This window comes from Gobio gobio (genome assembly GCF_949357685.1).
Source record: "Gobio gobio genome assembly, chromosome: 7".
Taxonomy (NCBI): domain Eukaryota; kingdom Metazoa; phylum Chordata; class Actinopteri; order Cypriniformes; family Gobionidae; genus Gobio; species Gobio gobio.
In genome coordinates, this window is record NC_137103.1 from 46,721,378 (window position 1) to 46,746,836 (window position 25,459).

The window sequence follows — 25,459 nt, forward strand, 5'->3', positions numbered from 1 at the left end:
CCCAAGTCAATTGCCTATAAGTTGGTGATTTGCAAAAGTCAATTTTGTGAAAAGTGCCACTAGATTTGACTTTCCATAGCCCCTTTCACACAGAGCGTTGATCCCATAAAATTGCCATAAAATTGCTAGAATGCCTTCTGTGTGAACCCAAATACATCCTGGGATTGATCCCAGGATCGATCCTGGGATGGGGACCTAGTAACTTTGCCGGGATCAGTCCTGGAACGCACCCTGTGTGAACAACTGGCATGATCAATGCCATAAGGGGTGTGTCATAGTGATTATGTAGAAGAACATTTGCCAGTTTAGTGGAACGGTATGCGATGCGCCAGTTTATGATCGAATCAGAAAAAAATTGCACAAGCGTGGTTTCTCGAGAGAGAAATCGCAGATCATAAGCAAACTTAAAGGAGTAATTCACTTTAGAATGAACATTTCCTGATAATTTACTCACCCCCACGTCATCCAAAATTACGTAATACGCAAGACAAACATTTGTGGTTAAAAAGTATATAATTTAAACCCTTATTCCTCGGCTAGGATCGTGTGGAGCCCTTTGAAGCTGCATTGAAACTGGAATTTGGACCTTCAACCCGTTATACCCCATTGAAGTCCATTATATGGAGAAAAATCCTGGAATGTTTTCCTCAAAAACCTTCATTTCTTTTGGACTGAAGAAAGAAAGATATTTGGTGAGTAAATTATCAGGAAATTTTCATTCTTAAGCAAACTACTCCTTTAAGACTCTGCTGCGGAGACATTACACGTCACATCCTGATGTCACGTGTCTTTACGTGATCTTTACGGGATGTGTGTGAATGCAAACACAGATTCCAGAAAATCACTGGCAGTGTTAATGAACCAAAATTCATTAACGGACAAATCTCAGGACATTTTATCAGTGATTTTTCGGGGGGAATCTCTGTGTGAAAGGGGCTCATCTCTGCTTAACAGCTGCTTCTATTGCAATACATCCGCACCTGTGTTCTGTGAATGTAAAGTTTTGGTGGTAAATTCAAAGTGACAAAAACATAAATAAAACAGTGAAGCTGGCATCTTCCTGTTCTGAGTCATTACCTAGTTGCAGTGGTACACAGCTGATGCTAGTACTCACAGTGCAGTTACGGTTTGGACCAAAAAGTATAATTTGCAAAGAGACAATTAAAATGAACTGAAGAGAAAATGACCTAAGTCTGAAAACAGCATTAGAATGAGAGTTAGAGAGACATGAATCAGACACACAGTGTCCTCTGCATTAGTCTGTCTGCACGACCCTGAACGCAAGGTGGAAATGAGAGCAATAAGGATCCCAAGCTGCAGGCAAGACAGCTGTTTAACAGTGAGAATCAATGGCAGCCTTGCTGTACTCCTGGGCTCAACCTGATAGAAATAGATACTCTGATTACTGAACCAAGGAGGATGAAGACAGGAAAGCAAATGTGAACACTGGCACATCAGCACAGGAGAGCAACCAAGCACCTTTGTGGACTTGATCAATTGCAGCTCCTGAAGTTATGCCAGCTTGTTATCCTTTAATCAAACAAATAATTAGAAATCCAAGCAAACAAAAGCCTCTAATAAACCTTTACAAATAAGCACTCATATTCTCCAATTAAGTCCTGAATGCTAAAAATATGACAGCAAATGACAACAAATACACTTTATTGCTGCAAAACAAGAAGCTTAGCATAGGTTTGGGTTTAACCCCAGCCCCAGCAAAATATTCATCCAAATCATAGAAAGACCTCTATATCAGGATGTCCTTCGATAAAGAGTAGGGGTGTAACCCCGGCATCCTGGCCAAATTTGCCCATTGGCCTCTGTCCATCATGGCCTCCTAATCATCCCCATATACAGATTGGCTTCATCTCCTCGTCTCCTCTCCACCAATCAGCTGGTGTGTGGTGGGCGTTCTGGCGCAATATGGCTGCCGTCGCATCATCCAGGTGGATGCTGCACATTGGTGGTGGTTGAGGAGATTTCCCCCTTCTATATGTACAGCGCTTTGAGTGCCTAGAAAAGCGCTATATAAAATGTAACAAATTATTATAAACTGAATCAATAATAAATTGTAAATGTGTTCAGAGTTCTGAAACAAACATTATTCAGATTTTCGAGATTGTTTTAAGTCAAAAAGTGAGCGAGATATATTAATTTAACATATGGCTTCGGCAGGCATGCTCTACAGCGCCAATGTAAATATGTGGTGAAAAATGGAACTGCAGCGCACTCTTATTAAGAGCCAATGGAGCATGATTTACACTTCTGCGTCAAACATACACTGTATCTTCGTTGTAGGCTGTGTGTAGCAAGCATAGCCTGACGTGCACCTCTCCCAGCAACCTCCCGTAGTTTCACTTGAAGCCAATACGGAAGTGACAAATACTGCAATTCATCGACTGGCCACTAGGGAGAGGCTCCAGAAGGGAGCAGAATCTCATTGAGCCCCATGTTAAAATGCCCAACTTTACAGCAGAATAAAACATGTTTACACTGCAAAAAAAGCTTTTCTTACTTAGTATTTTTGTCTTGTTTTCAGTCCAAATATCTAAAAAATCTTACTTGGGGTAAGCAAAATAATCTTGTTTTCTGTTTGAATTAAGATTATTTTGCTTACCCCATTGGCAGATTATTTTGCTTATTTTAAGCTGGATAGCCATTTATCTGCTGTCTGTTAGTCATCGCGTCCCTTCAGCTCCGCCCACGTCCCGCCTTTTTGCCCATTTTCTGTTATCTAGGAGTGACGCGCGATGACGCGCTGCCAAGATGGCAACGGCCAGCTCGACCCTACTTTACGCTTCAAAACTGCTCATCAGAATCCTATGGGTGATGTCACGGACACTACGTCCATATTTTTTTACAGTCTATGGCACCTCTCCAAAAATGTAACAATATGTCAGTTCTACGCGGACCTTCGAGCGCTGTGATTGGTCTGCTAGGACCCCTCCCTCAAGTCAAAAAAAAAAAAAATCTGCTTGCGGATTATAAATGATCTGTTCTTCGATATTTAACAACTGAAGCTGCAACAAAAGTCACTGTCTATTTGCCACCATCACTGCTGCTAACTCCAACAACGTACACAACAAGCTGCTTCTTCTTTGGGGTTTGCCTTGATACTGTGGGTTACACCATCAACATTGCCCATTGACACTGCCTACTAGCGGTCTGCATGTGTAATTGCACATTGACGTGGACAACGACACAGAAGTATAAATGAAAACTGACGCATAGCCTACGCCGTAGGTCCGACGCAGAGCTATAAATCAGCCTTTATTTTCACGCTACCTTATGTAAACCTCGCTTAAGACCAAGACGGTATGAATCCGCTTCAGCTATGCGTATATTAGTCTGATTAACATGTTCTTGTGAATGGCCTTTATATAGTTCTGTTGTGTTAGTTTTGCGTTTGTTCTGAGAATAGACATGGGTCACATGGCTTTCTTTTCCTCACCTGAATTCCTCTCTTAATTTTCTAAAACAACATCCTGAGGCAATCAATACTACATTGAAGCAATTGTAAGATATCATTCTATGCGTGTGTTGTGTGTAGGCCTACTTAAAGCCTGTCAATCAAAATTAGAGCGCCATTTAGAATATAAAGCTCACAAAATGTTTAACATAAACTAGTGCTAAGACCCTGAGTCTGCTCTACCTTAATTTACAGTCAGGAGCCGATACTGTTTGATGACTTGAAGAAAAAAACAATAGGTTTTTTCTGTAAAACACAAAGGGATCACTTTGAAGAATCTTTACGAATCTCTTTTTCATATAGTTCACAGATAAAGTTTCCATGTGAAGCGGCAGTTCATATACACCACGTGTGGGGTCGACAAGATTTTGAAATGCTTAAGTCTTTTATGCTCACCAAGCCTGCATTTATTTGATAAAAAATGCAGTAAAACAGTAATATTCTGAAATATTATAACAATTTATTTATTACAAAAGAATAGTTTTCCATTCTGAGATATTTTAAATTAATTCCTGGGAGCGCAAAGCTGAATTTTCAGCATCAGTCTTCAGTGTCACATGATCCTTAAGAAATCATTCTAATATGTTTATTATGCTGAAAACTGCTTAATATTTGTGTGGAAACTGTGATACATCAGGATTCTTTGAGAGAAAGTTAAAAAGAATATTTATGTGAAACAGAAACATTATAGACATTATAAATGTATATACTGCCACTTGTGATGAATTGAATGTGTCCATTCGGAATAAAAGCACACATTTCTTTAATATTTACTGTGTATATAATTAATGACCCCAAACTTTAAAAACTGTATTGTAAGTAGAATAGATGAGATTTGAGAGTTGGAGCTTGAGCTGGAGATTTTCAGTGAAATAGAGCCCCTGTTTACACATAAAATACTTTAATTTAACAAATAAAAGTATGCCAAAACAACATCCAATGCTTAAATAACAAAGAGAAATGATTGTTGGAATTATTCAGTAGTTTCTAACTGTGGTAGGGACACGTTCCCATTCTGTTGCAAATCTATGCTCATGGATCTGAGAATTTAATGAGACAAGAAAATAAACGGACAAAATTTAACAAGCTCTAAAAAATGTGCTGTGCAGCATCCAATAGGATTACGCACAGTGTTTCACTACTTCTCGAAGCCATGCATGAAACCCTGGCATGAAAGAGCTGACTTCTGAATTTGCCTCCAAGTAATTTAACCATTGCACACACTCACAACAGCCGTCTCTCTTATAGGAAGGCATTGCTCACTTGAAAAACAGACAAAAGCAAAAAAAGGAAAAGAAAGTAGCATATTCAACTTGAGACACAATTCTGGCATATTTTACCTGGAGCAAATGGAGAGTGTCCATAGCGCACTTTTGTGTGAAATAACAACCGAGAGAGTCCAGCGGAGAGAGAGACGGAAAGAGACTTGGTGTGGCTTGCGCTCCGGTAGCGATGCACTGGAGGACTGTTCTCACGGCAACACCTCTCTCTCTCTCCATCTCTCAAACACACACGCGCTCGCTCGCTCGCTCGCTGTCACCCTGCCTGCCTGCTGAACCTCGCATCTCAGGCTGATTAGTTCTGAATAACTGATGAGCTTGGGTAAACAGGAGTCAACTCTACACAGCAAATTCTGTTCACTCCTGATAAGAGTTCGTATGAACTCGGTCCATTAAGAATTTACGACAGTCACCCTTCGTGTTGGATGGATTGCATCCAAAGCCTTGACTTTACCGAAACTAAACTGGATGTTTTGAATTCCACATTAACCAGCTAGATATTTGGCTTAATGACATCTCATGCCCCGTTTACAGTGACAGCAATTAAATCACTGAATCACTGGAGGTCTGCAAGTGCCTGTGCTACTAGTTTCTAGTATTGACAGCTTTGCCAATGTATAGAAATCAATTTCTGCAGGGTTTTTTTCAGTAAAGTTTGTGTACAACTTATTTGCTGTCATTAAATTATTAACATACACACATATACACTCTAAAAAATGCTGGGTTAAAAATAACCCAAGTTGGGTTGAAAATGGACTAACCCAGCAATTGGGTTGTTTTAACCCAGCATTTGGGTTGTTTTAACCCAGCGGTTGTGTTAAATGTTTGCTTAAAAAAACCAATTGCTGGGTTATAACAACCCAATCGCTGGGTTAAAACAACCCAATTGCTGGGTTAGTCCATTTGTCCAACCCGACTTGGGTTATTTTTAACCCAGCATTTTTTAGAGTGTATATATATATATATATATATATATATATATATATATATATATATATATATATATATATATATATATATATATATATATATATATATATATATATATATATATATATATATATATATATATATATATATATATATATATATATATATATATATATATATACTCTAAAAAATGCTGAGTTAAAAACAACCCAAGTTGGGTTGAAAATTGACTAACCCATCGCTGGGTTAAACCAACCAATTTACTGGGTTGGTTAAAACAACCCAATCGCTGGGTTTGTCCATTTTCAACCCAACTTGGATTGTTTTAAACCCAGCATTTTTTAGAGTGTACATATAAATGATGTCATCAGTAGCAGATCACCTCTGTGAGTTAGGCCAGGCTGATTTTGCACTAATTGTGAGTTCACATGAACCGGACCGGAGTACCTTTTCAAGTAGACTTGGGTACATTTTGCTGATGCCATTTTATCCTTGGATAAGAGTGCTCTCTATTTGATTAGGGGACGGTACAGTGGAGTAGCAGCCATCCATTTATGCCCTCTGCGGGTCACTAATGCTGTTCCTCATTCTACCAACCACAGTACAGAAACCTCCCCATGTCAATTTTTTTTTTTTTTAAAGAATCCAAAGTCCATAGTTGCAGTCTGTCAGTTTTCTGACACGCTACCTGTATGACGCTGAACAGCGGTAATCTGTAATTAAAATCTCGCTCTCCCACCACAACAGCACAACAGCTATCAGTGCAGGGAAGTTACAGGCTAAAGATATAATGACTGTGGGAGATGGAGGGGTCAGGTGAGAAGATACAGCTGGTGGGATTGCTGTGCTCTTCCACAGCATGTGGCTGGAGCGTCCTGAGGTGTAATCAAAATCTGGCGTATGGGACGCAGCTCAACCTGCGGTGTTGGAACAAGTTCTACAGAGGGGGGAAACTGATGGATGGCAATGTGGCAACAAAAAAAAATGAGCTCATGAATATTAATCAGTTTGTACTGACATTGCTCAGAGATTTCAAAACTGAAATGTCAACGATATGATTGCACATTAAATGGTCAATCAACTTTTAAATGTCAAACGTCCAAATACTATGAGATCAGAAATAACAAAATCATAAATGTAAATAAATGTTAAACCATCAGAACTGTAAACTGAATTTGCTTTTGAATTAATTCGGTCATTTCGCTCAATTCAAGAGAACAAATGAACATGACAATTTTACTTTTTTTGATGTGTCATATTTTTCCATCTTTACACCAGTCAAAAAAAAAAGCCAATTCAAATGTGAAGGTTGCTTTCTTATGTTTGATCTGTCTAGATTTAACACATTTTTTGTACGATTTTCACGCTTATTTATTGCGCTGGACAAACCTGTTCTGACTTTAGCTCCATCTGCCTTTTTTTTCTTCATGCATAGGCAAAAAGACAACTTTAACTGTTTGAAATAATATCAGGTACTAAAACAAGAGTTAATTACAGCCTATATTGGAATTGTGCTTTTATTCTGAGCCAAGAGGTTCAATATATATTTTAAGACCACGCTGCATATAGTCTCGCGTAGCCTGACCTTCAGACTGACGGTAGAAGGTCTGGACTCCATAGCAGCTTTCATTGGCCAAGGACCGCCCAGAGGCCAATCACAGTTTGCTTTGTTCAGCATCATGTTTATAGGCGTAAAAATATAAAGTCGATGGCCCTACAATGTCACATACTTCAAATACTTTTGAAAATCCAACGTTTAGTTGATCCTGATAAGCACTCATTGTCACAAATATAAACATGACGGGGTTTGGCATCATGACGGCTTTATTTCCAGGTGGACTGTTAAAGAATATGATGCACACATCTTCCGGAACTCCTATAGAATTCCACTCCTGATGTGTTTCCAATATTCTGTGCCATATGCATCAGACGTTCAGCCAACGGTTCGTGGGCGTTACGTCTGAGGCTGAGACTACATTTCATAGAGGCTGCAAAGGGGGTGCACATGAGCACCCTTCAAATAATTTGAAGAGGTCTAAATTGCCCAAATCAACATGACTGACTCCATCAGTAACAGTTTACCTCCGATACAAACAAATACAATGATATCACAATTTGTGGGCGGAGCCCCATCTCACGAGAGTTACTTGTCAATCAGGCATTGTTAATCTCATTCGCTTGAGTGGAAGACACACCAGTTAGTCACTGTCGAATCAATTTAAATTGCACTTCTCTGTCATTCACTATCAAGTAAACAAACATGAAATTTGACAGGGAATATCATTCTGACTGAGTGCACTCACATACCTGCAAAATCAACAAAGAAAACAAAGGCAAAAGCAGAAATCTGATGAAATTCTCTTCAAACTGTTGCTAAACCATGACATTAGCTGACCTGGAAGAGAAAACAGTCAGAGAAGCAAAGAGTTTACGCTAACGCCCACAATGACATCTCTCGGGACAACACTTAGGATACATCAGTCTCCCTTCTTCCTTTTATTTCTTTCTCTTTCACTGTCTCTGAACCTATTTACGAGCTCCCTCAATGATATCTGTAGCTCTGTAATAGTAAGAATATCTTAAAGTGAGCCGATAGCTGTGACCTTGCCAAGGCCGGAGACTGTCTCTGAAGAACAGAAAACACAGCAGATGGATAATGTGGTGATTCTCTTCATGGCTGAGAACACCTGGCTGAGCACAAACTGGCCTCAGTCTGTTGTGACTCTGGCAGCATTGATTTTAGTCATAGAGAGAGACCCGTGACTATGCGCCCGCTGTAATCACGCTGGGATCCTTCATCGGGCGCAGTCCTCTCAAGCACATAAACACAATCACACTGATGACTAACTCCTCTTTATCCAATGCTGCCTCAACTGCCCCCATCGCAAAGATTTATTCAATGTATTTCACAAATCATGAGACAAATTAGTCCGTTTCTACTCTCTGTTGTTATCATTTGTGTTCATTATGTTTGCGAACTGAGAATTGGTTGTGAAATGGTTTCAATAGCCAAACCATGTGATTTTTGTGTTACGTTTCTTAAATGTTTATTCCATCATTGTGGGACAATAAAACAAAACAAATTGCTTGTGCATCACATCAGTACATCTTGCATGCAAAAATGCACAGTTTGATTCGCAAATGAATGGTTCCAATGAGCAGGGTATGTTAGAAAAACGTACATACAGAAAATGTTTGGTCATTACTACACTGTAAAAAATTATATGATCATTTGGTTATGACAGCATATGTTTTTACATTACTTTAACTGATCAAAATATGCAATTTTACAAGATTTAACACATTTAAAATTTTCAAGTCAGTTTAATGTAATTTAAGTTGAAATTACTAATACAGCTAAGTTGATTGTACTCAAAAATTTAAGGCAGCAACTTTTTTAACAGTGTATTAGAAATACTGAATGGTAAAAAAAGGATTTTATGCTCACTAGGTTTTGATAAAAAAATCAGTAAAACCAGTAATATTGTGAAATATTATTACAATTTAAAATAACTTTTTTCTATTTTAATATATTTTAAACAGTAATTTATTCCTGTGATGCAAAGCTGTATTTTCAGCAACCATTACTCCAGTTTCCACTCTGACATGATCCTTCAGAAATATTTCTTATCATTATTATGGTTGAACTTGGTTGTGCTATATTTTATCGGTGTCAGGGTTGGGTGAGGGATGAGGCCAAAACTCAAGATGCAGAGAACAATGGGCTTTTATTTAATAATAAAATAAGAGCAAAAAAAACAAAACTACCCCGTGGGGGAAAACACAACTGGCAGCTGGACTGGGCAGGTCAAGACAAGGTAGGAGCCGACTGGCAACACCGGTACTTTAAATGACAAACTGGCACAGGATTGGACACGAGATTAATAAATAGGGCAGCAAACAAAGCAGGGCTGCGTTCAGCCCCGACAAAACGTTGCAAAATGTTTTTTAAACGGAAACGGGTGTGTTGAACGCCCAGACGGACACATTTGTAAACAACTTCACTTGGACCCATTGTGCGAGCTGTCTCTTTAATACCGCGTGGTTTATATACATGTTGCTGCTGATTGGGCTGACATATTTGACACACCCACCAAACGAGAGAAAATCATCAGCATCTCAAACCTGTTGCACACCGTTACACACCGTTTCCAGGAAACCAGAAACCGTAGCAAAACGTTGCGCACCGGTTTGAGCTTTGAACGTGCCCCAGGTAACAAGGGAGGATAGGTGAGGCAAATGAACCAATAATCAGATAACAAGCAGGGCGGGGTTAGACAATAAACATGAGAGCACATGGCACAAAGAAACAAACCTGATGTGCCATGTGCTCAAACCATACAAAACAAAAACAAGAGCACATGGCCAGCGAACACGATCACAAGCCATGCGCTCGAACAAAAGACACGAACACACAGCCAATGAGAGCACTCACCGACTGCATGTCCACATAAAACAGAACAACAGGAAAGGACACGGCTGATGTAAACATAAACCACGTGCTACACAAAACACAACAGAACACAACACAACACCACAAGCCGACAGAAGAGGGTACGGCCCGAGCGTACTCAAAACCGCACACTCACACAACAAGAACGAAGAGTGAGTGTATGCAGAAGACAAACATGGAGACAGAAGACAAACACACGGAGCACGAATGTCCGAACCCCGACACAGAACCGAAACCAAACTAGACCAAAGTGCCGGGATCCGAACACCACACTCTTCACACAAAACAAATCACATGGACAGAAGAGCGCATGGCCCGAGTGAACTCAAAGCCGACAATAGGAGTGTCAGATCTCTGTCACCAAACCAAGAATAAACAGACCGAAATAACAGAAATCAAGCGTCAGTTCTGGCAGGTCACATTAGTCAAGCTCGCATCAGCTGACTGTCTCAGCATGCATATAAGCTCCTTCAGGACTATCAGCAGCTTTTGCGTTTCTGCAGAGCTCATTTACCCTCCTCCATCCCCAGCTCCTCCTCTCGTCCAGTCCAGTCAAGATTTGGTATTCTGATTCCCCTTGAATCAGACTAAATTCCCAAATTATTTTGTACATTTAACATCAACATTAATGATATCTGCAATACGTTATGTTGGTTCTGTTCTGTTTACCCTAAGGGGGGTTATTGCTGCTCTCCCTGATCTTATCCATGCTAGGCTGCATGGATGTGCAGGGAGTTCTTGCCCAGAACAGAACCATACCGCCAATCCAAACTGTATGCTAATAGTCAATCAATCATCTTTGACAATAGTGGTCCTGAAAGAACTCTGACAATAGGATTATTACTGAATAAAAGAGTAAAAAAAAAAACTTACTGACCCCAAACATTTGAACAGAAGTGTGTGTGTATATATATATACATACACAAATATAGTAAATAGAATAATAATTATGATTTGCTTTTGAATAGTTGGATTTGGAAATGAAATGATTAAATTCTTGATTCACATCTCTAGTGTTTTTTGTTTTGTTTTTTGAGATATCATGTTTAGTAAGACGGTGGGCTTGTGTTAATAGCAGCTTGGGAGGACTTGCAGGCTTTCTCTGCATGTGGAGTGGAGGAAGCACTAATTATACATAAGGACACCTGCTCATAATGTTCCACAAACAGTCGGCTCTGACGGTTTGCCAGGAGAGGCATATGTCAGGGCACACACACGCAGAACTCTTTGTTATTATGACACAATGGCAGTTCTCTTTTCTCTAAATCTCTCCGTTGAGCAATTCCTGTGTTATTCAGGACTTTCAAAACTCTGTAACTGAAAATAATATTTATGCTATAATTTAAAGAAAGTTTTCAAAAAAACATTTAGAAATGGGACCTGGTAAGAAGCAGAGGCTGAGAAGCTTAAAATTGATTTTACTCAATGGCAAGAAAAGAAACGATTCCTAACAAGATATAAATAAAGAACTAAAGTTGGGCTAAAACTGAAGCAAGGTGTCAGGACTCCTGGGTGATCGTGTGTGTATGTATGTCTTACCTGTTGGTGGTGGTTCCTCACTGGTTCACTGGCTCCTCCCACTCGTTTCAGTAATTGTTCACCTGTCGTGTCTCATCAGCTGTTCTCTTTTTATAGCACTCTGTCCTGTCTCTCGTCGCGTGCTCATTGTCTTGGTTGGTTTCAGTCTCGCTGTCCGAGTCCAGTCGGTAGCTCTTTCTGTTTCTTCAGGTTCGGTCGCAGGCATCTGGAGGCTCGTCTTAGCCCAGAGTTTACCCGCCTGTGGATATTGTGAACTTGACCTCGAGTGAACTTTGCTCTGTTTTCTGGTATTACTGGTGCGCTTTGTTTTCAGGCGAGATCCAGTATCATCCAGGTTCCTGTGAGCTACCTTTTTCTGTCGGACGTTGTTTTGCCTTCCGTCCAGTGTTCTGAGGTTATCGTCAGTCTCTCGCCGTGTGAGGATTTCTTCCCGGTCACCGACCAGAGTGGATTACTTCGTGGGACGCCGCGGGTGGTCTCTGTGCCGTGGACTGTGACTTTGTGATTCATCTGACGCTCTCTTTATTCCTCTATAATAAACATTGAGAACTTGCATCTGACTCCGAGACTTATTCTGACAGAATGAGCACGCCACCGATGGAGTCAGCGAGTTCGGAGAGTTCGGATACGATGTACACCGCACTTCAGCAGCAGGGAGTGATCATTGATCAGCATGCATCTCTGTTGAATGAAGCTTCCAGAGATTTTCGTGTTCTGTCCGGACAATTTACTGAACTCAGTACCCGGGTAGACCAGATGGTTTCCCAGGTCGGTGAGCGTTTTCCTCCTGCACCAGTCGAAAGTGCACCTGCAGACCGCGAGCCACACGCGGCGACACCCCCGTCCTTCGATGGCGATCCCAAGTCTTGCCGGGCTTTCTTACAGCAGTGTTCCCTTGTCTTTGCCCTTCAGCCATGGCGGTTCGCCGCTTCATCATCTAAGGTGGCGTATGTACTGACACTTCTCACCGGAAGGGCAAGGCAGTGGGGAATGGCTGCATGGGGAGCCAGGGCTTCGTGCACGGCTTCGTTTGAGGCTCTTGAAACGGAGATGTTGAGTTTATTTGATCGGTCACTTCATGGGGACATGGCAGCAGCCGAATTAGTGAGACTTTTGCAACGGACCTCTTCCGTCACGGATTATGCCATCGCGTTCAAGACGCTAGCCATCACCTGCGGCTGGAATGACGCTGCATTACGGGCTCAGTTCCTCGAGGGTCTCAACCCTGCTATCCAGGATGAGATCGCTGCACGGGATCCGCCGACATCTCTAGAGACGGCGATCGATCTGGCGTTGAGGATCGAGACACGCCACCGTCAACGTGACATCCGCCGGTCGTTTCGTCATCTCGCCGTCTCTGAACCGGTGGAATTCCCCGCATCTTCTCTCCAAATGGAGGAACCCATGCAACTGGGCAAGCTCCGTCTTACTGCCACTGAAAGACATCGTCGTCTGTCCTGTGGTTTGTGCTTATATTGCGGTAAGGCGGGACATATCGCTGCTGTGTGTCCGGTAAAAGAGTCTGCCCGCCGATGACTTCGGGAGTTTCGGTGGGCGTGTCGTCATTAAAGTCTCCCGTAAGCTGTACCACACTTCCAGTAATCATAAACTATAAACAGTCTTATCATTCACAGGCGTTGCTGGATTCTGGTGCGGAGGCAAGTTTTCTGGATGCCGGTGTGGCCAAATCATGGAATATTCCTTTTATTCCTCTGTCTTCTTCTCTCTCCGCCTGGACTTTAAAGGGACAGCATATGGCTGTTATCACCCATCGCACCCCCCCTGTGAGTCTGTTTGTTTCTGGCAATCATCGTGAGGAGATTGAATTCTTTTTATTAGAACATTCTCAATCACCCGTCATTTTAGGGCATGATTGGTTGACCAAACATAATCCTCACGTTGATTGGCAGAACGGTGTTGTGTTATCTTGGAAGTCTTCGTGTCATGTTTCTTGTCTCGGTCCTGCTCCTTCTCCTGTTGTGTGTTCTACTTTTCAGGTTCCGGATGTTGATCTCTCGGGAGTTCCGGCGGAGTACTCTGATCTGCGTCGGGTGTTCAGTAGAGCTCGGGCCACTTCCCTACCTCCTCACCGGTCGTATGATTGTGAAATCAAACTTCTCTCAGACACTTCTCCGCCTAAGGGTCGCATATTTTCCCTATCTAAACCAGAGAGAGAGGCTATGGATAAGTACATTAACGAATCTCTTAATGCCGGTCTCATTCGCCGCTCCTCATCTCCAGCTGGCGCTGGATTTTTCTTTGTCAAGAAAAAAGACGGGTCTCTTCGTCCGTGCATTGATTACAGAGGGCTGAATGACATTACTGTTAAGAATAAGTACCCCTTGCCTTTAATGTCATCAGCGTTCGAGTTATTACAGGGAGCGCACGTGTTTACCAAGTTAGATCTGCGCAACGCTTATCACTTGGTACGTATCAAAGAGGGCGATGAGTGGAAGACAGCCTTTAATACACCATCAGGGCACTGGGAATACTGCGTTCTTCCGTTCGGTCTTTGTAACGCACCGGCTGTCTTCCAAACCATGGTCAATGAAGTGCTGGGTGACATGATTAACAAATTTGTCTTTGTGTATCTCGATGACATTCTCATCTTTTCTCCCTCTATGCAGATACACACCCAGCATGTTCGCCAGGTTTTACAACGGTTGTTAGAGAATCAGCTCTTTGTTAAGGCGGAGAAGTGTGAGTTCCACCAGGAGTCGGTTTCGTTTCTGGGTTTCGTAATAGCCGAGGGAGAGATTCGTCCCGATCCCGCTAAAGTTAAAGCGGTCGCCGAATGGCCAGTGCCCGACACTCGTAAAGAGCTTCAGCGATTTCTGGGTTTCGCCAACTTTTATCGGCGTTTCATCAGAAACTTTGGTCAGATCGCTAAACCTCTTACCGCTCTTACTTCCTCTAAAGTGTGTTTCCGTTGGAATACTGAAGCTCAGGAGGCCTTTGATGAGTTAAAGTCCCGTTTCATCTCTGCACCTGTTCTTTCTATTCCAGATGCGGCGAAACAATTTATAGTGGAGGTGGATGCATCTGATGTCGGGGTAGGCGCCGTTTTATCTCAGCGATCCTCTGTTGACGGGAAAGTGCATCCGTGTGCTTTTTTCTCTCATCGGTTAAACCCAGCGGAGCGAAATTACGACATAGGTAATCGGGAGCTGCTGGCGGTTAGACTCGCTCTGGGTGAGTGGCGTCACTGGTTGGAGGGAACCTCGGAACCCTTTCTGGTCTGGACGGATCATAAGAATTTGGAATATATCCGTTCAGCCAGAAGATTAACATCTAGACAGGCTCGCTGGGCACTTTTCTTCGAGCGGTTTAACTTCACCCTCTCGTACCGGCCGGGGTCTAAAAACACTAAACCTGACGCTCTCTCCCGTCTGTTCGAGGGTTCCGGTTCGGAGCGGACCGAGACCATTCTCCCGGAGGGGAGGGTGGTCGGTGCCCTCGTGTGGGGAATCGAGCAGCGGGTGAGAGAGGCCGGCCGAGAGGGGGAAGTTCCGGAGGGGTGTCCGGCGGGTTGTCTATGGGTTCCTGAGCGCCTACGTTCCGATGTCATCCGGTGGGGTCACGAATCCAAGTTTGTCGGCCATCCAGGAATTCGGAGAACGTTGGCTGCCATCCGTCAACGTTTTTGGTGGTCTTCTATGACTTCGGACGTCAGACAGTTCGTATTAGCCTGTTCAGTCTGTGCTTGTAATAAAGCATCTAATCAACCTCCCGCTGGTCTGCTTAAATCTTTGCCCGTCCCCTCCCGCCCCTGGTCTCATATAGCCCTTGATTTTGTCACCGGCTTACCGGCGTCGAATGGTAACACTGTCGTATTGACTGTGGTGGATCGTTTTTCCAAAGCGGTTCATTTTATTCCCCTGCCTAAACTTCCTTCTGCCAAGGAGATGGCTCAGGTTTTGATTAATCACGTCTTTCGGTTACACGGTATTCCGACTGATGTAGTTTCAGATAGGGGTCCTCAGTTCATCTCTCGTTTTTGGCAGGAGTTTTGTAGACAGATCGGCGCTACTGCCAGCCTGTCTTCTGGTTATCATCCGCAGACCAATGGGCAATGCGAACGGGCTAATCAGGATCTCGGTCGAACGCTTCGCTGTCTGTCGTCTAAATATCCGAATTCTTGGTGCCAACAGCTTCCTTGGGTCGAGTATTCTCATAATTCTCTTCCCGTCGCATCCACTAATTTGTCTCCGTTTGAATTATCTGTCGGTTATCAACCTCCTCTTTTCCCATCACAGGAGCCCGACGCAGCGGTTCCGTCTGCTTTAGCTTTCGTGCGCAGGTGCAGACGCACTTGGAAGAAAGCTAAATCACTCTTGTTGCAAAACTCCAGACGAACCAAAGCTGCGGCTGATCGTCACCGGCGACCTCCACCCCGTTATGTGTGTGGACAAAAGGTATGGCTTTCCACCAAGGATCTGCCTCTCCGTGAGCCTTCTCGTAAGCTGGCTCCTCGTTTCATTGGGCCATACAGTATATCTAAGGTCATTAATCCGGTAGCGGTCAAGCTTAAGTTACCTCCTATTCTTGGTCGGGTTCACCCAGTTTTTCATGTATCCAGGGTTAAACCTGTGATTTTTGCCCGGAACAATCCCCCTGTCTCTGCCCCTAAACCCCCCGCCCCTCGTCTAGTGGATGGTGCTCCTGCCTATACTGTTAGGAGATTACTAGATTCTCGTCGCAGGGGCAGAGGTTTTCAGTATTTAGTGGACTGGGAGGGTTACGGTCCGGAGGAGAGGTCTTGGGTTCCGGCCCGGGATATACTGGACCCTGGTCTGATCGAGGATCTCCGTCGGCGACAGGGTGAGTCTCCTCCATGCCCGTCCGGTGCCGGTCATGGGGGGGGGGATACTGTCAGGACTCCTGGGTGATCGTGTGTGTATGTATGTCTTACCTGTTGGTGGTGGTTCCTCACTGGTTCACTGGCTCCTCCCACTCGTTTCAGTAATTGTTCACCTGTCGTGTCTCATCAGCTGTTCTCTTTTTATAGCACTCTGTCCTGTCTCTCGTCGCGTGCTCATTGTCTTGGTTGGTTTCAGTCTCGCTGTCCGAGTCCAGTCGGTAGCTCTTTCTGTTTCTTCAGGTTCGGTCGCAGGCATCTGGAGGCTCGTCTTAGCCCAGAGTTTACCCGCCTGTGGATATTGTGAACTTGACCTCGAGTGAACTTTGCTCTGTTTTCTGGTATTACTGGTGCGCTTTGTTTTCAGGCGAGATCCAGTATCATCCAGGTTCCTGTGAGCTACCTTTTTCTGTCGGACGTTGTTTTGCCTTCCGTCCAGTGTTCTGAGGTTATCGTCAGTCTCTCGCCGTGTGAGGATTTCTTCCCGGTCACCGACCAGAGTGGATTACTTCGTGGGACGCCGCGGGTGGTCTCTGTGCCGTGGACTGTGACTTTGTGATTCATCTGACGCTCTCTTTATTCCTCTATAATAAACATTGAGAACTTGCATCTGACTCCGAGACTTATTCTGACACAAGGACTCAACTTGAAGATCATTTTGATATTTTTTAACTTTCAAAATGATGACATCATACCAATTTCTGTGATTTTATCAAGGAGGATGAAATGTTTTAGATAAAACAACTAATCTCACCGTGTACACACTGTAAAGATTCAGGAGTGACAACCACATTTAAATACTTACTTCCAAAACTGCGATGACTGACAGCATGGTAGCAAAGTTCTGGCATCTCACATGTTTGGTATCCACTATTTTTGACAAAAGTAAAATTACAGCTATTATGCTCTGCAATTTGAACTAAAGCTCCGTTCACAGAGGTGTCATGTTTTGTTTCTGTTTGGAAGGCTGCTTTGCAGAGCAAGCACTTGAAGTGTTGCCAGGTCCACTTATTATAAGCGTTTTTGGGCTTGTTTAGGTTTGGTTCATAAAGCGATCAAGTTTATGGGAATATTAAAGTGGGCATGGTGTGGGTTGTTTTCAATATAAAGCATTTGGACTTATGTCGTTTTATTGTGGGCATGTTCTTGTTAGCTGTTTTTTTTCTAACAAGATCTGGCAACACAAATGAGTCAAAACTCGTACCCCTTTCCCTGTGGTTTTCTTGCACCTCACACATACAGAAGAGAGACACATCTCTGATGCACGTTTAAATACGCCATTAACAACTAGTTGTTCAGTTCGGTTCAGAATTTGTACAGTTGTAGTTAATTCGGTTGTCACTCAAGTAATAACTGTGTGTGTACAGAATGGGATTAAGCACTAAAAGGTGAACGGACAAACAAATTAAACTGCCGTGTGTATGTGGCCATTGTTAATACTCACAGAAGCTTTCCCTCCAAAACTATATCACTTCCTGGAGAATGAAGTCTTTACGGAAGTGGCTTTCGTTTTGTAAATGGATATTACAAAAGACTAACAGGATGTGAAGTGAAACTGAGGAACCTATCATTTGGTTATCAATTAAAACAATATTACAAATACGCTTTGTTTGAAATATTTCAATTAGAAGGTTAGGGTTATGTAAATGTTTTATTCATGTAGGGAAAAATGATAATATACGCTCAAACCAAACTGGTGAAATTGATTAAAATTCACATCTATGTTTACTTCATTGTGATATTTTGATAAAAATAAAACTTCTATGATTTAAATCCTTTCTTAAAAAAATGAGTTTAATGTTGTATTTAATATATTAAGAGAAGGGCACGTGAAAATGTACTGCATAGTAGAAATGACCCAGCTGACAACCTTAGATGTTGATTGGAGGGGAGTCAGCATGACAAGAGAGGTAGGAGAGGTGAGATTAGTATAAGAGACAAACAAACAACAGCGCTGATCAAGTGATACCTCGGCAAATCGTGTGCAGCACTAACTATCATTAGCCTATGCTATTCCTGGGAAGCTCAACAGAGACTACTGTGATTAGCTTCATTAGGAGAAAATAATTCATTTGATGGCCTTGTAGGGAGACGGTATAATTACGCTAATTTTGCGGTGGCTTGATTGCAGCCTGGAGAAACCTCTTGATTTGCACCAACAGTCGAGCAGTAATTATGACAGCTTCTGCCATGTTTAGTTGTTTATTTTTGGTGCAGTGCATTGGGTGCTGGGCCATAAAAACAGTGCGGTCAACTGCAGACAGATCTGTTAGAATTCAAGAATTGATTTCCCTTGAACTCAAAAGCTGGAATTAGAATTTAATTAACAACACTACACAGGAAGTTCCCCATGCTGCACTGACATGAAGAAGAATTTACCGACTTTCAATTCAATATTAGGGGAGTGCGGGGCACAACCTAATGCAGGGTTAGTTGTAACACGCATGTTTTAACCCTTTCCACACATGCCAGAATGACGAAACTTAGTGTATTTACTAGTTACCATATCAAAACAAAATTGCACCAAAATGAAAAAATCTCTGGAAGATATTACTGAACATTTATTTAACCATAGCAAAAGTACATTTCTTACTTAAGTTAATTTTTCATGTCTGTTTTTTGTGTTTATTTAAAATAAGACAAATCAGATATTATAATAATCTTATTTAACAGTTGAGATCGTTCTTTAATGCTGATCTAACCAGCAGAAGACACAAGCCGCGGTTTAAATCCCAGTTGTGCAGATGGAGTGTGTTGTAACACTGTGTTACAATGAGCCCCTATTAGAACTACACTATTATATTCTATACTTTTATGATTTTTTTTGAGAAACCATGAGAAAAGGGTGAATAATGACAGAGTTAATGTTCAGAAATGATTCATTATTATTATGTTTTTAACTATGCTGTATAGCTGTATTTAGCGAGGTGTTTGTTGTCAAACTCAAAAATTAGTATATTTTTTTAATGATTAAAAAATGCCATTATTTTATTTTAAAAAGTTAATAATTGTATTTTGTTGATAAAATATTTTAGTTTGTCTTGGATATTTTTTTGATTATATCAGGTAACATTTTAAGCTGTCATTTGGTCGTGTTACATTGTGCCCCTCACATGTTACAATGTACCCCACCTATGGGGCATGTTGTCACATTTCACTTCCATTCTTTCAGGGTAAATCAAGAAAAAAGTATACACTGTATTAATGAAACAAAACCACATAATTGTACAAGACATGTGTGCAATTAATGTGGGAAACAATAAATAATCTGAACCCCAAGTGGATTTACACAAACTGAGAAAGTCAAAAAGGGTTAGGTTGTGCCCCGCTCTCCCCTATATAATTATAATATATATTCACTTTCTGGATGATGATGGCATTAAAGGGATAGTTCACCCAAAAATAAAAATTACTCCACGATTTACTCACCCTCAAGCTATCCTAGGTGTATATGACTTTCTTCTTTCATACAATCGGAGTTGTATTAAAAAATGTCCTGGCTCTTCCACGCATTATAATGGCAGTGAATGGCAGCCCAAAATTTGAAGCCCAAAAAGTGCAACCATCCATTATACAAGTAATCCTTACACCTCTGGGGGGTTAATAAAAGCCTTCTGAAGCGAATCGTTGGGTTTTTGTAAGAAAAATATCTATTGTATACGAAAAAAGCGTAACGCCTCTGACAGTATAAAACGCTTACCCTAAGTCCAACATCATCATTACGGCACTTACGCTTTTTTGCTCTATGTTTTCTTACAAAATAAAGTTAATTAATAAAGTTAGGGTCAATAAAGGCCTTCTGAAGTGAATCAATGGGTTTTTGTAAGAAATGATGATGATGTCGGACGTAGTGTAAGCGTTTTGAACTGTGAGAGGCGTTGCGCTTTTTTCGTAAGTTGAATACAGAAGGCGGTCCGCAGGAAGCTAGATATTTTACTTTATGACATGTTAAATATGGATATTTTTCTTACAAAAACCAAACGATTCGCTTCAGAAGGCCTTTAATAAACCCCCAGAGCCGTGTGGATTACTTTTATAATGGATGGATGCCCTTTTTTGGTCTTAAAATTTTGGGCTTCCATTCACTGCCATTATAAAGCTTGGAAGAGCCAGGACATTTTTTTTTTGTATAACTCAGATTGTATTCGTCCGAACGAAAAATGTCATATGTGGAGATGGTGGTCTAGTGGGTTAAACCACTGAACTGAAACGCAGAAGGTTTCTGGTTAGATCCCAGCGGTCACCACCACAAGTGTGTCCTTGAGCAAGGCACTTTACTCCACGTTGCTCCAGGGGGATTGTCCCTGTAATAAGTGCACTGTAAGTCGCTTTGGATAAAAGCATCTGCCAAATGCATAAATAAATGTAAATAAACCATAAATAAATGTAAATAAACCTAGGATGGCTTGAGGGTGAGTAGATTATGGGATAATTTTCATATTTGGGTGAACTATACCTTTAACGAGGTGATGTAAAGGGGTATTACTACATTATATTAATTTTTTAAATTTTTTTTTGTCTGGTATCTCAGTTGAAATTGAATTCAAGAATTGAACTGACATTTAAAAGACAGTAGCCACGTTTACATGCGCACTTTTTTGTCATTCCGATTAAAATCATTCCGATTAAAATCATTCCGATTGAAAGATTCGGTGGACTGTTTACATGAGACGTTAACTAAACCGATCTGGTGTTTACATGTGCTGACTTTCAGTCGGAATCATTTTGTGACATGCGCACACAGTTTGTCTGCCGCCTCAGATTCGTTACGTATCGTGGATCAATAGTTCTGTGTTGGTAATTTTTATATTTATTTATTTTTCTGTGGGCGGACATGCAGTAGTTTAACCTAATTTATGTCCTATACAATGGCTTTTTCAACAGCTGTGAATGATGAATGCGGAATCAAAAATGAATTCAATTCATTTATTTTGAAAAAAATCTAAATTAACAATAAAATGCACTCAAATTATTAATGAAAACATAGGATATACGGTTAAACATGAATGAAGCATTCAAGACGTGCTCAGCATCATTACTAGTAGTACTAACCATATATATTTCAGATGATTAAGGAAAGATACCATAATCACAAAGGTATAAATATTAACAAAAGTAATTAAAGTAGACTGTGGGTAATGTTACTTAACCAATTTGAAGCAGTTGTTGAATTTTTTTTTAATAGCTAACTTAACTAACGAGAAACAGAGCAGCTTGAATGTTCCCCGTTGAAATGGCAGCTTTCAACGGCCACCAGGACTTGTACAGTTTTATAAAAGCTATTTATTATTTGTCGTAAAGTGTAAGAATCACCTCAGAAAAATAAATTATTCTGTCAGGCACAGTTGAAGCCTAGGACAAACGCTGTCAAGATGAGATGGTGTAGCCAGGCTATGTCTGTGTCATTATTCAATGATCATGTTCATAACATGTTACGAAATAAAAAGTTTAATACCTCAGAAAAATGAACTTTCCTCTCTTGTCAACATTAGCCTGGTGTGAGCGTGGCACGCTCTTCAGTTGAGGAGGCGCGCGCTGTATATCACGTCACAGAAAGACGTGCACTCAAAGTAATCGGATCAGATCGTTTACATGGTGGAATTTTCCGTTTGATCGGTTCATGAAAAGGTTTATCCCACCCCTCTCAAACCGATTACAATTTAATTCGGTTTGGCCATTTTTATTCCGATTGAGGTGTTTATATGGAGTATTTTTATTCGGATTGGACTTTTAAACCGATTACAGTGCTCCATGTAAACGCACCTATTGTAATTGTAATTGAATTCTGAATGGCACACCACCCTTGTGTCACACTGACCCAAGGCTGGCCTCCACTAACCGCTTTAAAGAGCACTGTCACTTTGAATTACAGCAGGACAGTGCATAGTGGAGAGTGAGAAGAGTGACAAGAAAGTGAAAGAGACAGAGGGAGAGAGTGAAAAGAAAGAAGAAGGTTTTGAGCGGCACAATAAAACAGCAGCGGTTAAACAAACCCCAAATTCAGACTGACTTTCTTTCTATTTCAGATCCCATCAGCCTCTCTCTCTCCGTCTCCCTTCATTGCCATCACCACAGCAGTCTGGGTTTGGGGAGATAAAAGCACAAATCGATTTTGCTCCCTCGTTTTGGGGGTTGGATCAGGGGCTGGAATCAATGCGTGAGGGGTCGACACGTCTGCAGACTTTCCCTCAAACACACTGGCGACGTTCAGAATGGAATATACTGCATACAAGGGCTGCATACTTTGATAATTTTTTTTTTTTAAAAACACAAAAAAAAAAAAAAAACATTAATTGATATGATAAACTGAACATCTGTTATTGCTACTTTTTTAATATCAAGGTTGCAAGAACAAAAGGCAGATAATAAAACTGAAGCTGCAGATCTCACGTTTGTCACAGACATTCATTCTTAGTTTCATTATCATAGACTTTTAGTTTCCTGTCTTCCTTTGTTCAGTTTTCCCGCCACGCTTTAGTTGTCATGGAAATTAATTTAATCAGCACAGGTGTTTATCATTAGTTCATTCATTTGGCTTGTACTTAAGTTGCAGTCTTTTCAGTGTTCAGTTGTCCGTTTCCGTTAATGCCTATCTTCTGTTATTCGAGGTTTCCAGTGTGGATTAATAAAGCCTTTGAATCTGATCTTCATATTCTTTGTGTATTCCTGAAAATGTGCATGACAATGTTGAATAGATTGAGCAAATATGACCAACTTGCCTGCGATGCTTTTTGTCATATTTGCCCACGCTATGCTAGGAATAGAAAGAATAACCACTTAACATAGCAAACATAGACCACTAACAATTGATCCAGAAGTGAACTAACACCATGTCTAACCCAAATGTGACCGTTGCAAATCTATTGGTTCTTCGTTTCAGAAATAGCGCAAGCACTTAGAATTAGAACAGGGCATGGAATTAGAACGTTTGCTGTTGGAGATTTGTCATGTCGCATCACATCAAGTGTAGACAGCATCACTGGCTATGTTTACATGCACAACGTTTGTTTCAATCGGATTTAATTAATTCCAACTGATGAATCAGAATGTAGTGTTTACATGAACGCTAAACAAAGTGATCGGGTTGATGTGCGCATTTATATATATCACTAGCTTCAAATCGGAATTGATTTTTTGACACGTGCACACGTGCACAAATATGCAGTTTCCCCTGTTTGCACATAACTATTCCCTTAGATTGTATTTTTTTTTTTTTTTTTTTTTAAACAGCAGATAACATTTATCCATTTCTGGTCATAATTTGGAGACAATGAGCATATGAACATTTTGCCATGCTGCTTATATTTATCACGCCATAAAAATTCCCCTCTGTGCCCAAAACCAGTTGTCTGTGAATGAGAATCTGAAACAAGGACTGGTGGGACGTTGTCCTGCTCCACTTCACAGACGCTGAGTGAAAGGATCATTTTAGAATTAAAAGTTTTGTTTTTCACTCAAAACAAGTGTTTACATGTCCTCTCGATCTAATTAGAAAAGGAAAAAACCCTTTCAATTCGATCGAAATTACATTCGGATCGAGCTCAATCGGATTGATTAAGGTGTTTACATGAAGGCTTTTCAGTCCGAATGAGCCGTCAATCCAATTACTAATGGATTATTTTGTTGCATGGGTCCTACTTTATATTAGGTGGCCTTATGTACTATGTACTTACATCAAAAGATAAGTACAATGTAGTGCTGGGCGGTATGACCAAAAATGTATATCAATGTATTTTTCTAAATTATACCGGTTTCGCGGTATATGACAGTATTTTTTCCCGGGTGTTAACCACATTTTCTACTAATTGATAGAGGATGCTGCAGTAGATTGACTAGAATGCCCTATTTTACTGTCATGATGAGTGTATATTGTAGAACAATTCCGCACTAGAATTAATACAGGTTAGCAAAGCCTCACAAAATGATGCTGTGGGGAGACAAGAACCAATAAAACCAAAACTACACACTCATTACAGACATGGATGTTAAAATATGACCACGGAGAGAAAAAACCAGAGTTGAGAGCACCTTAAGCATCTTAAGAAAATATAACCCTATATAACAACAAACTGCCAAAACGAAAGAGAAACGCGGAAGAACATTTAAAAAGTCTAAGGATATTTTCAGTACATTTAAGAGCGCTACAGTCTCTGAACAAACGACACACGTCAGTTTAACACAGAAAGAATAAAGCAGTTACTTTTTGCCCATTCTTCTTTGAATTGTCAGTACAACGTTGTTAAGCGGCATACACCGATATTGAATAAATCTAATTATTAATTTAAATGTTAGTACATAGTAGGGGTGTAACGGTACACAAAACTGACAGTTCGGTACGTACCTCGGTTTTGAAGTCACGGTTCGGTACGGATTCGGTACAGCAGTTTTACAAAATTGCTTTTTATTAATTTTTATTCAACAGTGGTTAAATGAAAAAAAAAAATGTGTCTGTCCTTAAATGAATTCAGTTATAACTAAAAGTTTCTTAAAGATAATGCTGTAAACTATATAGGGAGCCCTTACTTACATATTGCTATTAAAGATTAACAACAGAGCCCAAACTATTCGCCTAAATTCAGTTGCTATTTATTTTTAGATATAATAATCAACACTCATAAGCTTCTCATAAGGCAGTTTTTGCATTAACTTCTAAATCTAATTATTATTATTCGTTGTTGAAAAATATCAAAATATCATTTAGTGGCTGTAATTTTCATGACAGGTGTATTTAAACACACATTAAATAAACAAGACATCACTAACAGGCAAAGAAGTATATAATGAATATATATATAGGCTAATATAATGAATATATAGGCTAATATAGTGCATGTATTCAGTGAAAGAGTTGATTTCTCTAGTGAGCTAACAGCTGTGGACACTGAATGACTTCTGAGGTAAACGTGATTCTACATGACATTGTTTGCAAG

General features: G+C 40.8%; 1 protein-coding gene across 4 annotated transcripts in view; it reads right to left on the reverse strand.

Annotated features, from left to right (window-relative positions):
- Nucleotides 1-25,459, reverse strand: part of znf385b (zinc finger protein 385B) — a 166,813-nt gene that overhangs the window by 28,025 nt on the left and 113,329 nt on the right. The gene's annotated exons all lie outside the window — the stretch shown is intronic.